This window comes from Xenopus laevis, chromosome 8L (genome assembly GCF_017654675.1).
Source record: "Xenopus laevis strain J_2021 chromosome 8L, Xenopus_laevis_v10.1, whole genome shotgun sequence".
Classification (NCBI taxonomy): domain Eukaryota; kingdom Metazoa; phylum Chordata; class Amphibia; order Anura; family Pipidae; genus Xenopus; species Xenopus laevis.
Window position 1 is genome coordinate 72292151 of NC_054385.1, and position 13880 is coordinate 72306030.

At 36.4% G+C, this 13880-nt stretch overlaps 1 protein-coding gene across 1 annotated transcript in view; it reads right to left on the reverse strand.

Annotated features, from left to right (window-relative positions):
• Positions 1-13880, reverse strand: part of lrfn1.1.L (leucine rich repeat and fibronectin type III domain containing 1, gene 1 L homeolog) — a 54370-nt gene that overhangs the window by 21611 nt on the left and 18879 nt on the right. The window contains exon 2 of the mRNA XM_018230314.2: positions 8169-8258. The gene's annotated coding sequence lies outside the window, so the exon portion shown is untranslated. The remainder of the gene's footprint in view (positions 1-8168; positions 8259-13880) is intronic.

Sequence of the window (13880 nt, forward strand, 5' to 3'; positions counted from 1 at the left end):
TTGCCTTTGTTTTCTAACTGTTGAAATCTAACTGCTGATTGGTTACTCTGGGCAACAACACCGGTAGTGCTTCACTTCACTTTTTCACAGCATGATAAATGTGTACTTTTTAAATGGCCATTGCCCCCCCTCCACTTTGTGCATGTGTAAATGTACTTATTTTAAGTTATTGTATTAATGATTTCATTGAAGTTAGGTTTTAATTTTTACATCCTTGCCAATACTATATATCTGATTTAGGGTCATGACTGTGTCATCTTTTTAAAAATCTGGTGTTTTTGGTCCCTTTTGTTGCTTCTCTTTAAAAAACCTTTTAGAACACACTTTACCTAGCAACAGAAAATCGGAATATTTCAGTACAGTAAAAGGTAAGTCCATTCCTGCATATAAGCTGGAGCTATTAGGCAATACGAGATTTGTGTGCTATGGTGCACAAGGATGTAAACCCATAGTTAATATAAATCACTATCAATAACCTTGCCTTCGTAAACTAAAAGAACAGCATGATAACAGGCAAAGAATAAGCTGTTTAGGCAAATCTGCTTGTTCATGCTTTTTCAGAGAGGCTAGAGTCTCCATATTGTGGGAAGCTGTAATTGTCAGAGTTAATAAAATATAGATGTTGGAAGGGCTGAATGTATTGTCTTCAGTTACTATCTGGCCCATGGGAAGAAAATCCATTCACTAAACAAATTCATGAGCAGTCTTGAGCTATGTTAAAGGGATTGGTTAAATGGTTTAATCCTTTTGAACCTGGTCCCCTTCCCATTACCTCCTCCAGAACAAATTCTCTCTCTGGATATGTTGCCTGCTGTACATTCAGAGCTCTGCATCTATTTACTTTGTTTTTGTGGGGGTTCAGCTACAGCGCAAGGATTAGTCACAACTGGTTGTCTCTGTGGTTTTTATACCACTCAAGGGACCATTTTGTGCAGATAAAGTAATGTAAAACTCTCTGATTTTCTCCTGGCAACACACCCAAAACAGCAGAGTCAGTGTAGTAAACAGCGTGCTCATTTTGTGTTGTGGAAAATGAATCCTGGTTGAATTTAAGAAAGTAGTAAACTTCACACACTTCTTGTATATGTATTCCTATTATCCTATTATCTTGGGACCTGGTACTACAGATTTGTACTTCTTCTTAAATTGCTAATAACTTTTTTATTTAACATGAATACATTTGTATAATATTTATGACATTCCAGTTCCATTCATAAATTATCAGTTGTTTTAATAACAACTGGTGCCCAGAGGTTTGTGGGTGTGAAGCTGTGGAACCCTTTCCTCCAACTTACAGAGAGCTCAACTAGATGGAAAGAGGTCTTGTAACCTGTATTCAGCTGGGGTATCTAGGTATTTGGATAAAATAGATTAACTAGTGTTTAAAAATAAGTAATAGGTTAGACAAAATATTTATAAAAGAATAGGAGAGTAATTCATAGTATAAGATCTGTTTAGTATACTCAGTATTGACTTTCTTCATTGTCTATAATTTTTCACTTAATGTATTACACTCAAAGAAAGTTATAGGCTACAGTTAATCATCATCGTTTGTTTATACAGTGCCAACAAGTAGTGATCTACATCAATTTATAAAAAAACAGGGCTCTTACGATAAAGTAACAAATGATATAGTAAGAATAGGATGGGTTACCGGACATCTCAGAGAACATCTTAATACAAGAATTCACTCAAGGTTTTCCCTATATGTAATTAATGTAAAATACATGACTATTAATAATTTACTTTCCTAACTTCATACTTCAATTCCAGCCAATCAGTCTATATGCATATTCATCTTGCCTAAACTACGTGCATAATCACCTTCATTACCTGTTTAAACTCATATGCATGCCTATGTACTTAATTCAGTTTAGTAGTTTTTCTATGCAACAGTTTTCCATTGTATCGATGTATCCACTGTATCCCAATATCCATGTATACTGAGTGTTGTACTATAACTGTATGGAAACACAGTGACATGAAGAACATTTATATGTACCACTGAGTAGGCAGTAAGGCACATATAAACTAGAGCAGACAAAAGTTTAATGCCCATTTTAACCCAGTAGACAGGGGTGCAACGGGGGGGGGGGGGGTGACCACAAAATTGATTAAGAGAAAGACAAAACAACGTTTTGCCTTTGTCACATTTGGAGGTAACACAAAAACGCCCAGCAGTTATTGGATACTCTTGATTCACACTGGTGCTCCGTCACTGGCAACCACAGGATTTACTTCAATATGTAGAATGGGTAAATCAAGAAGCAGCAAAACGTAGAAATACCTGCTATTTAGTAATTATTGTGCATCCACACAACATGTTTCGGGCAACAAGGGCCCTTTTTCAAGTGTGTACAAACCAAAGTGAAAGAGTGCTTTAAAGTGTCATACAGGCCTTTGTCAGTAAGACACATAAGTATACAAGTGATGGTGTTTAGGAAGGTTAAAAGTATTGAGAGCTAATAAATAGACTGACAGTCACCATGTTTAGTAGGGTCACAATAAATCTATAGAATTTTCTCTTGGGGCTGCTGGCCATAGATTTAAGTAGACATGAAAGAACCCACTTCATTTTCTTGGGAACAAAAATTGGGTGCAAAATGGTAATGGCTAAATAGTGATCTAGGCAATGGTGTAACTAGGAGTTAGCAACTAAAATATTTTTTATCCCCATCCACCCAACCTTTGCAAAGATGATCTGTTTTGCACCCACCAAACTAGGCTCTCCATTCATTTGGAGATACCAAAAGCGGCTAAATCTTAATCTGCTGTATATAATATAATGGCTCACAACAAAAACAAAAGTAATTCATAAGAAATAATATAGCTTATAATACCATTAAACCATAACTGCTGGAGTTTGACAATTGATGCGCTGAATTTTGACAATTGAATTGTTTCTCAGAGAATTATGGGAGATCCATTGACCGGGGCAGAAAGCCAGAGGCAGGCAAAAATAATTCATAAGGAATAATACATTATCTTTAAACCACAACCCACTGTGTCAAAGACAATAAACTATTCTACTTATCTTATTTTGCACAAAGAAAGAAAATGCAATCCTAAGCAACTTTCTAAAATGCATTAATTAACAATGTTCAATGGTTTTTAAAATTATTTGTACTTGTAATTGCTATTATAAGCAGTTTCTGCTTTTCCCTGGCTATTCTTTGCTTGGGTGGTTTTGACTTTTGTAACAGAAGCCAAAGGTTTATCAGGTCTGTCTCGGCTAGAGGAGAGCTAACTTCTGTTACATAAGATAACTGTAAAACCAATGAAAATGCATAATTTATGTATATTGGAAAGTTGCTTAGAATCATATTGCCATTAATTACCGTAGGTGATATTTTATTTTGGGGTCTATATCCCTTTTAAGCTCTGGTCCTTGCAACTAGCTTTTATAATGGTTACAGAGATTTCATGGTGGATACGATAGATTCTGGTATGAAACTATAAGAGCTGCCTTCTTATCCAACCATATAAGATATGCTCTGTATCTTGTTGGTATTATTCTTCTCTTACCTGTTCCCCATCCCATAACACACAGTGACCAGATAGTAAAACCATGTGAAGTCTTCACTTCTACTGTATATTCACTGTTTCAGCAGAATTTTCTGAACACAGCTTAGCCACATATCAATAAATGAGAATGTCCACCAAATAATAATAGATTAACATAAGACTTGGTCGCACTAAATAGAAAATCCTGTTGGGTATCCCAGTACTGGTTCTCTGGTTCATCAACTCAATCAATCAAGCTTGTACTTGATCCCAACTAAGATATAATTAATCCTTATTGGAAGCAGAACCAGCCTATTGGGTTTATTTAATGTTTACATGATTTTCTAGAAGACTTAAGGCATAAAGATCCAAATTACAGAAAGATCCATTATCCGGAAAACCCCAGGTCCCGAGCATTCTGGATAACAGGCCCCATACCTGTAATTGTCCCAGAGGTAAATATACAAAAATGAACAGGCAACCGCCGTGTGAAGCAGGAAAAGAAAAGCACAACATGTAATCAAGGCTGTAGTGCAATCATTCTGCAATTATTATCAATGACTTTAAAAGCATAAATAGTGGTTTTTGGACTGTTAATATTTAAACCTCCTTTAAGGTCCAACATATAGCCAGGAACCTAGTCAGTACATGACACTACTATAGATTTTGTTAAATATTGGTGTATTAGGTGCTGATTCGTAGTTCGTATCTAGGACAACAAACTGGCGTTCTTCCCTGATAAAAAAAAAGAAAATAATTAGATGCATTTGGTAACCCTGTGGCACTCTCATTACACTACTAGGTCACTGGTGATGAGAAACCCATTTGAGATAAGGTTCTCTTGAAAATTCATGGACGCCACTAATAAATGCATGCTGCAGAGCAGCAGTGATTACAATAAAATTGCAATCACTGCAAACTTCTAGATGGATTTTCTAGACGTGTCCTTGAATTTTCAAGTGATCTGGTGACCCTAATTCAAGAGATACTTTTGCCCTTTACAGTCACAAGTTGCAAGATGCAATGGTCATATGACCCTGTAAACTACACTGTGCCCCATCACTTGTTTTGCTGCTGGTCAGCAAAACATAATCAAGGCTTTTGTGTTTTGGCTGTCAATGCGTAAGCAGACATTGTTTCAGTTAACCTGCAGCTAATACTTATCAGCTTAAATTTATTTCGAAAAGTGTTGTCTAACACATTTAAAGTGATTTTTCAGGCGTTGATCAACCCGGTGAATGTAGGCTTAGTGCCAAAATGAATATACTACTTAGCAGTATTTGCTACAACAAAACCAATTGTAATCCCATAAAGCTCTTGCTGAATGAAGCCTTACTGCATTTGACAGAGCTGACAGAAGAAACTCCCCTATGCAATGTAACCACCAAGGGAACACTTTCAAATCAAGAACTGCAAATTATATAGGTGTACACTGTCAAGGCTGCTCACACACAATGATACACATTCAAAGGAGTTATAAAATAAATGTATAATGTACTGGCAAAGACTATGTTTAAGGTAGCTCCCTAGACAATATCTTTTAAAGGGATAGTTCACCTTTCAGATAACTTTTAGTGTGTTATAGAATGGCCAATTCTAAGCAACTTTTCAACTGGTCTTCATTATTTATTTTCTATAGTTTTTTTTAATTATTTGCCTTTTTTATTCTGAGTTTCTCCGGTTTTTAAAAGGGGGTCGCTGAAAAAAAACAAATGTTCTGTAAGGCTACAAATATATTGTTATTACTACTTTTTTTTACTCATCTTTCTATTCGGACCCTCTCCTATTCATATTCCAGTCTCCTATTCAAATCAATGCATGGTTGCTAGGGTAATTTGGCTCCTAGCAACCAGATTGCTAAAACTGGACACTGGAGAGCTGCTGAATAAAAAGCTAAATAACTTAAAAACCATAAATAATTTTTTTTTTAAATCAATTGCAATTTATCTCAGAATATCATTCTCTAGAATCATACTAATAGTTTATTCAAAGGTGAACAACCCCTTTACTAAAGGCAGGGGAACCAGAACATAAGTTTTTGTCTTTATTCAGTGAAAAATGTCCCCTAATTCTTTAGCACAAGGGATTTGAATAAATGCACCAAATCTAAGACATAAAACAGCTCAACACATAATGAAACACAGAACAGGAATGTTCTCCTTACTGCTCATACTATGTTATTTATTGTGCTCAACCATAAATGGATCCAAAGTAGCATTACATTCAATCCTTTGCTTGATAATGTATTAATGTATCGAGCAATGACCACAACAATAAGAAACAAGTGCTGGGTTTTTACCATATTTATATGAATATTTATTAACCACAAGAATGGGACAGCTCTTGTTTTTTTCAGGGATTTTTTTTTCAATGATCTGTTGTATAGGCATTCAAAATATATATTGCATGGTCTAAAATGTTATTATATCCATCTTTTTAATGCATATTCTCCAATGTAAGCAATCCCACTCTTACTTAGTGATTAATGTTGATGGGGATGGGGATCTGAGTGTGCTAGGCCACTCTAAAAATTTGTTTGCAGGGGGGCCCAGCTCACTCTAGTTACTCCACTGCAGGTCCTGGAGCCTTGTTCATATTAACTTTGCTTACATGTTACTGTGTCCTGTGTCAACTTTCTGTCTTTGATTTCTTAAGTGCTGCTTTCTAACATTTTTTTTTATCCTGGAATGCATTGCCCCAATCTATCTGCTGAAATAATAATGTTAACATGGTCAATAATTCTGAGCTAATCCCTGCATATGATTTGCATCAGGGATTTGAGTTTTTCTTGGGTATTAGTCCTCAGGGCTGCTGCTGAGCGGTGCTGCTGCTGAGCACTAATACCATACTATATAAACCTCAGTTTACACCATAATGATTTTTTTTAGGTAGATTTGTTCTATCCCAGATAACTCCATGCTAGTATTGGCAAATGGATCTTGCTACCAATTTGGCTCTCCATGTGAGAGTGAAATAGTGAGAAATGTACCAAAAGTCCCATAAGTGGGAGTAAAACTTGCAGAAAGATAGAGTCATAGAAAGAAAACACAAAATGTGGGTAGAGGAAGCGTGTAATTAAAGGCAATACACATAGGAAAGACTGGCATGAGAAAAGCTCCCAAGAGATGGAGAGATATAAAAAGTATTTAATAGAAATCTGGAAAGTCGAGACAAAGGGAAGTGGTGGTCAACAAATGCCCATAAGAAACTTTATTCTAAAGGTTTACTAAAGGATCAAAAGACTCTAATAGTAATTTGGTTACTACACGAGCTTGTAGTAACAGCAGCCCAATTAACATGTTTAAAATATGGGCTGATATATAAATGGATTTTGCATATTTTTGTTGGGGTTTCTGGTTCCCCTTTAAATCCTCAGTTCCTAGTAACACTGAATGATTGCATTATGTTTGGGGAGAAGTGGACTTCTCATGCAGCCCAGGAATTAACTGTGAATGCAGAGCAATTCTAATAGGTTTAAAGGTTAAGGAATTAAGTAGACGAGAGTATAAATAATTGAAGCTCATTTGGTTGGAAAGCAAGCTGCACGTGGCTTCCCAGTGGCTGCGCCCTGGATAATTACGCAGGCAATTATAGGCAAGAGTAAACAGAATGTACCTGCAAGAAAGATTAATGTGGATATGCTAAGATTCATCTGATACATTTCAGGAAACATGGGCCTAATGAATGGACAGAACCTCACAACATCCTTGAGTTACAAAGACATGCCTGTAAATCACTGCAAAATATCAGCAATTATTGTTTGTTACAGACTGAAGAACAAAGCTTTGTACTGTGTCAATGTTTACATTGGTTTTAACATCAGGCATAGATACTCGTTGGTAATACACATTTATAGATATAATGCAAGATGTCCTTATTTTCAGTTTTTATATTCATTTAAGGTGAGGTATGTATATATTACACAACAACCATGAATATCCTGTAAAATATATCCTTATACTGAATGATTCATGATGTTATTGACTCAAAGTAACTTTTATATTACAGGTATGGTATCTGTTATCCAGAATGCTTGAGACCTGGGATTTTCTGGATAACAGATCTTTTCATAATTTGAATCTTCAAAGTCCTTAAGATTTAGGCTACAGAATAATTTACTTAGCTCGAAGAAGTAAAGGCTATAAAAACGTTTATACTCCTCAGATTGATTTACCTAATCTTAACCCTTCCTATACCACTTCCTAAGGGGCAATTACGAATACGAATTTTCATTTTTTTCTAGCTAAACTTGTAATTCAAATTAGAGTTGAAAGTTGAGAGTTGAAAAACTTGCATTTTAGAGTTTTAATAAGCATGAAAGATTCAAATTGACAAAAATTCAGCATCTAAAAGCTGCCAATTTCATATAGAAGTCAATGGAATTTGTCCTAGGCAAAATGTAACTAATTTACTTTGGCAGACCCATTCAAAATGATGAGCAGAATATGCATTTTAGTTATTATCATGGTTTGGAAAAATGTCAAGTTTATTCAAGTTTAAAAAAAATAAAATATTGATAAATCGCCCATGTTATTTTTAAGGATTTAAGAATGTAGTATATATGGCAAGGGGAAAAAAAGTAGAATAGGTCAGAAATTCTAAATTTTAATTAGCTTGTTATCCCTCCCCACTAACGCCAATAAATAATAACACAGAGTTCCAACCTGGAATTTTAGACAAATGCGTCACTTCGGCTTTTGGACTCTGCAATCCATAAGTTAAGCATTTTCTCCCTTCAATAAGTGATCCTGAACCTGTAATACAGAAAAATAAAGGTCAGAAGAGGATGAATGGAGATATAAATGTGCAAAACTGAATGTGAATTATGGTATTTATGGTCAAGTATTTTATATAGAGCTATATTACAAAATAATGTCACTTTTGTTGGGTTGTTTTCAGATTGTTCTCCAGAAATAAAGACTTTTTTTCAATTGCTTTCCATATTTAATTTTTTACATTTTTTTCCAAAATCTAAATTTAAAGTGTAACGTTCCTGTCTCTGGTGTTTGAGTCTGGCAGCTCAGTAATTCAGATGCAGATTCTGTGCTGTTACAATTTTGCAACATTTAGTTGGTCCATTTCTCAGCAGCATCTCTGGAGTATTAGCAACTTTTGTATCAATTCAAACATCTGCCTTTAATGAAACCCAGAGATTCTGCTCAGCAGGGAGTCTGAGACAGTGCTGTGCGGGCCAGCCCGATACCCGCGGGTCAGTTGGGTTTGGGCCAAAACTGCATCCCCTTTGTGGGTTCAAGTGCCGGCTTCCATCTTTCAGCCTTATAGGCGGCGTGGGTCTATAAAGGGAAGCCGGTAAGGGAGGGTGCGGATCGGGTCAGGAAAAATCTGACCCACACATCACTAGTCTGTGACCCCCCCCCCCCGAGCAGCTTTAGAAAGGTGAATAATATTCAAAAAATGGTCACACATAGAAATAAAAAGTAATTTGAAAAAGTCTTTATTTCTGGTGAGCTACAGTACTGTATCTGAAACCAACTGAACTGAAAAAAGTGTTGGAAGGTGAACAATCCCTTTAAGAAAAATGTATGTATGTAGGTATCAATACAATAGGAGGCAGATGGGGGATCTTCTTTAGACATGGGTACGTAAGGTTAAACATAACACCCTAGAGAAAGAGAGCAATTGAAACATTTTTACCTGTCTTATTTTCATTTTGTGCCACATTATAAAATAAAACAAAAATAGCTGTGCCATTTGCAACTTGTCCATTGTATATAATTGAGAATTAATTCAGTAAATGTTTTTGGTGTTAAAGGAAAACTAAAGCTTTAATAAAGATTAGGCTAGAAATTATAGATGTTTTGAGCTTCTGTACCAGACCAAGGTGACAGCTAGATGTGCTCATCCATATCACATTTCCAGCAACTGTCAATTGTCATCAAACTGCTCTTTTGAGAGCAGTTGATATGAGTATTCCTGAAACCTTTTACTAATGGAACATTTGTATTGAATTTATATATTTGTTTCCATTCTCCTTTGACTTTGCAAATGTAGATTGATTATGGTATTTATGGTCAAGTATTTTAGATAGAGCTATATTACAAAATAATGTCACATTTGTTAGGTCTCTACAGACAACATAGGACAACACTTCCTGCATTGCACTTCATTAATGTGAGATCTTACTGAAACATGGTGTACTCCCTTCCTGACATTCATAATCAATTTGGGGTGTCAAACTCCCTATAAGGTGTAAATTAAAATGCACAAAAAAAATCCAGCAACATGTGGGACTAGGGCATGCATTCAGTCGGCATGTTTGTATGTGCTAATTAAAAAACATAAAGACTGGAAGAACTGTGGTCATAATTGATATGTGTAATCATTTGGAAAACTGGAATAATTATTGCATATTCGTGCATGTAGAGACACTGTGTATATTTTGCATGCTATTATTATTCTCATTTACATTAAAGATGTGCTGATATGTTTTTTTCGTCTCCCCATGACATTAATTCTAAGCAATAAGATGCTTAACTCCTTGACAAATAAACCTCTGCCTTTGCAGATAATTAGCCATAAGTACATTACTCCTAATTGGGTAGGGGTTAAGTGTGGTGAAATACTGGAGTCTAAGCATACAAGCTGTGTACATTTTCTTTAGGTATGCAATCAAACAGATTTGATTATATAATGCATTAATGCTGCCTGCGTCACATCCCTAGCAAATCTCCTACAAAACATTATCCCAAACATTATTCCACTCTAATGACACATGCTCCTTTTAGTATGAATCATACATGAACAGTGTTTACACTGGCAGCTTTATCATTCAGTTTTGCATGCATTCTTACTATTATTAGTCTAGCATTTTTTTTATTTTTTTTTGTTTATAAAGAATACTACTGAGGGCCCATGAGAGTCTTTAATTGATTTTGCTGTTAGGTCTAGAATTACCTTGTCATCCCACTATCCAGGGTCATGGGAAAAGAATGTTTTAGGGAAAAAGAGAAAAGGATCATAATGTGGCATGTAATATAAAGTTTGGCACAGCATTACTAATCTGATGAAGAGTAGGCAGGAAAGAAAAGGGTGCCACAATAGAGGGAAATGAGAAATGGAGAAAAACGAACAGTTGGAACAGATGGACAATAAACAGGAGAGGAAGGAAGTAATGAAGCAATAGAAAGTAATAAAAAGGAAGGGGGTGCTGTAGATAAGCAAAATATCTCATGAAAGTGGTAGAGAGAAGCAGAAGTGCTTCTGTGGCAAGGAATAATTATTTCACTGAAATTAGAAATCTAACATATACACATAAATACAGTATGTGTCACAGAGCAAGCACCCTTGACCAGAGGACACAGTCAGGGCAAAGCATACATGAACATATTGATGGATCTTTACAATGTCTACAGCTCAGCAGCTATAGTTTTGCATAAAACATATCTGCACCCTAAAGTCACACTCCACTGCTCTGCCCTATAGTGAGCTCCTAGTGTTACCTGGTGTGACTGATACTTTGTGTAGGAAAAGTGTGTTGGGCGAAATCTGTATTTTGTTAGCAATGAAATCACTTTGTTCATCCTAAAAAGGTCAATTCATGACTGGAATAGGCTGCCCTCTGTATGTTACAGTTTTATATGTACAGGGCACTTACAGGTAAGGTAGCACTGGGGGCAAATCAGAGACTTCTGGAAAATTACTTACTGCAGGCGTGCCAAATTGGCCAATTTACCTTCAAATATATAAAGGCTGCACATCATTTAATATTCTAGCCTCCAATGTGTTTTAGCAGTGTGATTTAAAAAAAAACATCAAGATCATGAGCACTTAAAGCTATTCTCTGAGGAGGTGTGATTGAAGAATTAATCCGTTCTTTTCAAGTCAGTTTCTACAAGGGAAGCCAACGGATTCATTTAAACATTTCACTTCATCTGAAGATCTAAATGGATTCAGGAAGAGAAAATGAGCTACCCAGTAGGTTGAAGGTTGAGAGATAAAGTAGGGATAAGTACAGAGAGGGCACATTTCACACTGATATTTCATTTTGGGGTCACATGAACAAACTGCTTCCTTTTTTGTGTGTATTTTTACTGCCCATAGAATAGTAGTATATCATATGGTAGCACCCAATATGACATGTACAAGGGAACACAGAACTATTATAGAACCTGTATTCATCACTGAAAATATGAGACCACACAGCCACATCAATTAGTGTTCAATATCCAAAGTTTATGTCAGCCCAACCCTGATATTGTGGCTTGGGAACCTTTGACAGTCACAGTGGAATTTTAAGCTTCTTGGCCAAGATCCCCAACTTTTTTAACCTGTGAGCCACATTAGAATGTAAAAAGAGTTGGAGAGCTATGTAAAAGTCCTTGGGGATGCCAAATAAGGTCATTGATTCACTATTTGATAGCACCTATGTGAACTGATAGCCTACAAGAGGCTCTGTTTGGCAGTAGACTTGGTTTTTATGCAACTAAACTTGCCTCCAAGTCAGTAATTCAAAAATCAGCACCTGCTTTGAGGCCACTGGGAGCAACATCATCAAGGGTTGGTAAAAACATGTTGCTTTAGAGCAACTGGTTGGAGTACACTGTTCTTGGCAATCAAAAATATTTTTTGATATATACTGTATTTGAAATATAATTCTTTTAGAGAGAAATGTTCTCCAAAGGCCTGTATTTCAGAACCATATTCACCCAGTATCTGGGAACTCTAAGGATAAATGGTTGTCATGACTGCCTACAAGCAGGAGTGCCCATACTTTACTAATGTGAGGTCTACTTTTAGTGATGTTGTACAATTATGATCGACATCCATAATAGCATTGTTAGCATTCTGTTCCATGGAAAATAATACTTAAATATTATATTGATTTATGAGAGAATTTATATTGCTATATTTCAGAAACAACTATTTCATATGTAACCTTAACAAAATAAATATCTGAATGAAAAGCAAGAAATAGGAGGGTGATTTAGTCAAGCTGTTTGTTGACAGTCTCTTGAGATCTACTGATCACCAGCTAAAGATCTACTGCTAGATCCCGATCTACCTTTTGGGCACCCCTGGCCTACAGCCTCCCTAAAACCCCAGCAGTGTGTTAGTGCCACCTTTCTTGATGTGTTACGTCTATAAAAGCAATTTGTTTATTCATTTGGTCAGTAATGACAGAGCCTTAGAGAAAGACCCCTACGATCTCTGGAGAGATAAGTAGCTTAATATAGATGTGTCTGCAAAAGAGACTTTTGCTGATAATTTTATCTTAGTGTACTGACTATGAAGATTTTCATTCATCCAGGTCATGGTATATCTAGTATAGGTCAATCTAAAAACAATTGGACTTGCTGAGTAATCAATGAAGATGTTTCACTACTCATCCGAGCAGCTTCTTCAGTTCAACTGACTGGTGTGGGAAATTCTCATCATATAAACTCTTCCACTAGTCCACTCACAATGGCACATTGTAACTCTTCAAAGAGATGACATCTGAAGAAATTCACAGAGGTGTTGATTCTGTGTAGTTACTGTGATAGGATTATCCAATGTGTCATGCAACTCCTAGAGATAGGTGTTACTTGTGAGAGTTGCATGAATGCAGGTGTAAAGTGTTCTGAATCCGCCGGTGTACAGATGTTAGAACAGCATTGTATGTAGCAGACAGGTGGTGTCGAAGGCCCCCACCCCCCAAAAAAACAACAAAGCAATGTGGTATACGGAGTCCAGTGTAGCGAGGAATGCACAGATCTATACATTGGGGAGACAAAACAACTGCTCTCCAAGTGAATGGCTCAGCACAGGAGGGCGAACTCTACAGGTCAAAACTCGGCTGTCTTTCTACACTTAAAAGACAAGGGACACGCCTTTGAAGATAGCAAGGTCCAAATCTTGGACAAAGAAGACAGCTGGTTTGAACGAGGCATGAAAGAGGCGATTCATGTCAAGGTGGAGAGACCATCTCTGAACAGAGTTCGGGGCCTTCGACACCACCTGTCTGCTACATATAATGCTGTTCTAACATCTGTACCCCGGCGGATTCAGAATACTTCACACATCCATTCATGCAACTCTCACAAGTAACACCTGTATCTAGGAGTTGCACGACACATTGGATAATCCTATCACAACTACACAGAATCTACATCTCTGTGAATTTCTTCAGATGTCACCTCTTTGAAGAGTTACAATGTGCCATTGTAAATGGATTAGTGGAAGAGTTTATATGCCGAGAACTTCCCACACCAGTCAGTTGAACTGAAGAAGTTGCTCGGATGAGTAGTGAAACGTCTTCATTGATTACTCAGCAAGTCCAGTTGTTTTTAGATTGACCTATACTAGATATCTTAGTGTACTATTGGTAATTTTAAATTGTTTAAAAACTGAAGCTTTCTGATTATATTTTTCTGGGT